Raw genomic sequence first — 3,571 nt, forward strand, 5'->3', positions numbered from 1 at the left:
TCCTCAGAGATAAGTTCATGTGTATGTTCAGTTTGTTCTGGTGGTGTGATTGAACTGGGAATTATTTCAGAGGGTTGGTTCGAACCACTATGTGTATCCTTCATTGGGAAAAAGCTCTCAAAGAAGGTAGCATCACGAGACTCCATAATTGTACCAACATGCATGTCCGGTACCTCGGATTTAACTATTAAAAATCTATAGGCAATGCTATGATGAGCATATCCCAGAAAAACACAGTCCACAGTCTTAGGTCCAAGTTTGCGCTTCTTCGTTATTGGTACATTGACTTTCGCCAAGCACCCCCATGTGCGCAAATAAGAAAGTGATGGTTTTCTACCAATCCATATCTCATATGGTGTTTTGTCCTTATTTCTGTTAGGAACTCTGTTTAACACATGATTTGAGGTCAACAATGCCTCCCCCCACCATGCCTTAGGCAGTCCCGCGGTGTCCAACATGGCATTCACCAAGTCAGTCAGTGTGCGGTTCTTCCTTTCAGCAATCCCATTAGACTCGGGAGAATAGGGAGGCGTCCTCTCATGTATGATGCCATGTTCCTCACAGAATAAGTCAAACTCGTTCGAGAAAAACTCTCCACCACGATCAGACCTAAGCCTTTTTATCTTTCTGTCAAGTTGATTTTCAACTTCTGCCTTATAAATTTTAAAATAGTCTAGAGCCTCGTCTTTCGTTTTCAACAAGTACACATAGCAAAATCTAGTAGCATCATCAATCAATGTCATGAAATATCGTTTTCCACCCTTCGTCAACACCCCATTCATTTCACAAAGATCTAAATGTAGGAGTTCTAGTGGTGCCAAGTTTCTCTCCTCGGCAGCCTTGTGAGGCTTGCGAGGTTGCTTCGATTGCACACAACTATGGCACTTAGAACCTTTGACAATGGAAAACTTAGGAATTAAACACATGCTGGAAAGCCGAGACATCAAGCCAAAATTAATATGACATAAACGTGAATGCCAAACATTAGCCTCATCATCCACACTGCCACAAATATGGTTCACAGACTTATTGCAGAAATCAGAAAGGGAAAAGCGGAACAGGCCTCCGCACTCATAACCTTTACCAATAAAATATCCATGTTTAGACACGACTACTTTATTAGACTCAAAAACCAACTTAAATCCGTCTCTAGTCAGACGGGAGCCACTAACAAGATTCCTGTCGATAGAAGGGACATGCTGCACGTTCTTCAGCTGCACGATCTTTCCCGAAGTAAACTTCAGATCTACCGTGCCAACACCATGAACAGAAGCATGTGACCCATTCCCCATTAGGACGGTGGAACCCCGTGCGACCTGATAAGAAGAAAACAATGAGATGTCAGCACAAACATGTACATTGGCCCCAGTATCAACCCACCAATTAGTAGATTGATTAACTGAAAAAACAGTAGGTAAATTACCATACCCGCTTCCATCTCCAGTGTTGCCAATGGTCACATTAGCAGACTTAGAAGTCTGCCCTGCAGGTGCCTTCATCCCCTTGCGCTGTGGACACTTCCTAGCCAGATGACCAACTTGGCCACACACAAAGCAAGTCCTCTCATCCTGATTAGGATTGTTGTTGTTCTTCTTCTGCTTCTTGAAGTTGGTGGTCTGCTGAGCTTTGTATTTCCCCTTGCTCTTGTTCTGGGCCTTGTGCACAACATTGGCACTAGACTGCCCACCATCGCCCTTAGACGCGGCATCTTTTTCCCGAGCTTTCTCCTCAACATCAAGAGACGCAATCAACCCCTCAACGGAGTATTCCTGTCTCTTGTGTTTGAGTGCAGTACCGAAACTCCTCCAAGATGGAGGTAGTTTTGCAATAATGCACCCGGCCACAAATTTGTCGGGTAAGACACACTTAAGGAGTTCGAGTTCCTTAGCCATGGTTTGTATCTCATGAGCCTGTTCGACTACAGAACGGTTGTCAGCCATTTTGTAGTCATGAAACTGCTCCATGATATACAGATCATTGCTAGCATCAGTAGCACCGAATTTAGTATTCAGTGCATCCCACAACTCCTTAGCGTCGGTCATATGCATATACACCTCGACCAGACGATCGCCAAGAACGCTAAGAATGCATCCCACAAAGAGAGTAGTAGCTTCCTCGAATTGCTTCTGCTGTTCAGCAGTAAGAACTCCTTCAGGTTTGCCAGTACTCACCCAGAAGCATTTCATAGCTGTCAGCCACAGAGTGACCCTGATCTGCCATCTCTTAAAATGCACACCGGTGAATTTATCCGGCCTCAGTGCATCGGCAAAACCAGCCATAGTAAAATCACAGTGCCTATAATAAGGTTTTTGGATTGTTGAGATTATAGACATATAATGATTTAATCTATTCCATAAATAAATCATGACATTACAGATGAAAACTAGCATGAACGCATCATTAGATCTATACATGTAAACTACACAGTATAACATGAACAGATCAAATATGCGCAACATATTGAACACGTACCGAGGTGACAGAAAGACCGGTTGCTTGGTCGAAACTTTTCGCAGGTGTCTACGAAGGCACGAAACACGCGAGCGAAGAGGAAGGCGAGCCGTCGCGAACAAACAGGGAGCAGTCGCGCGAAGCGCTTCCCAAAAACCTTATTGCCGCCTTCTCCCGGTGCAGAACGTCGAAGGCAGAGGTTCCGGAGACCTGCTCTCCCGATCGCCGGTGCACGCCGGCGAGCGGGATGGAGTAGTCTACGAGCGACGGCGCAGTACAGAGTAGGATGCAAACCCTAGATTGATTTTTCGTATTGCGTGAAGATGGCAGGTCGGTTTATATAGAGAAGGGTCGCTTGATCAGGGCGCCCGCACGATCTCTACTGCGCGTAACCGAACCGGATAAGTCGCGCGTAACTTATCCAGACTCCACGCCGTTTGCACGCACCGGATTTTTCGGAACGTTTCCAAAACAAAAACGAATCCGAATTTGCAGCAAAACAAAACTGCAAAAGGAGGCTGCATCTGCGCAAGGGTGAGGAGCCAATTTTTCGGACCATTCGACGCGTACGTCGTGCACGCGCGCCCCCTGCCCGGCCCAGGCGAGGCGAGCGAGCGCGCGCGTGTTTCCCCTCTTCTCTCCACCACACATGCTTCAAGTGGCTAGGAGGACATCCTCCCTTTTAAGGAGGTCCCCCTCTCCTAGAATAAGCAAGGTGGTACTAAACTCCACATGCATGCCATCCCATGAGGTGGGCTTTTGTGATTTTTCAAAGAATTAATCTTCGAGTGGGCTAAGGCCCATTCATTAATTCCAACACAAGCTTCAATTCATCTATAGCTAATCTAATAGTCAATTCATACAATAGTTGCTTACTATACTATTAATATATAGTCCCACCTATCATATATACAGTGTGTCTTGGAGTCCGTGCTGCAGCTGGCTACAGATCTGTAGCCCGCTGCTCTTATGTCTCATCATTTATCTCATTAAAATATATTTACAGCTGGCTAAGAGTCTGCTATGTACGTGCTCTTAGTACTCAAATCTCAATTTGCGCAAACAGTATCTTAAGCCAGCTCGTGCTACGAAAAAGGCAAAGAGCAGCAGTGGTGCAGTG

The 3,571-nt window shown here is 45.6% G+C and overlaps 1 long non-coding RNA gene across 1 annotated transcript; it reads right to left on the reverse strand.

The window, feature by feature from the left end:
• Positions 1–943: 943 nt before the first annotated feature.
• Positions 944–1,671, reverse strand: LOC136356315 (uncharacterized). The gene is made up of 2 exons (XR_010741031.1): positions 1,429–1,671; positions 944–1,316 (listed from the first exon to the last, which is right to left on the reverse strand). It is a non-coding gene; the product is annotated as an uncharacterized lncRNA (long non-coding RNA).
• Between the last annotated feature and the right edge of the window lie 1,900 nt (positions 1,672–3,571).

Source organism: Oryza sativa, chromosome 4 (genome assembly GCF_034140825.1).
Source record: "Oryza sativa Japonica Group chromosome 4, ASM3414082v1".
Lineage (NCBI taxonomy): Eukaryota > Viridiplantae > Streptophyta > Magnoliopsida > Poales > Poaceae > Oryza > Oryza sativa.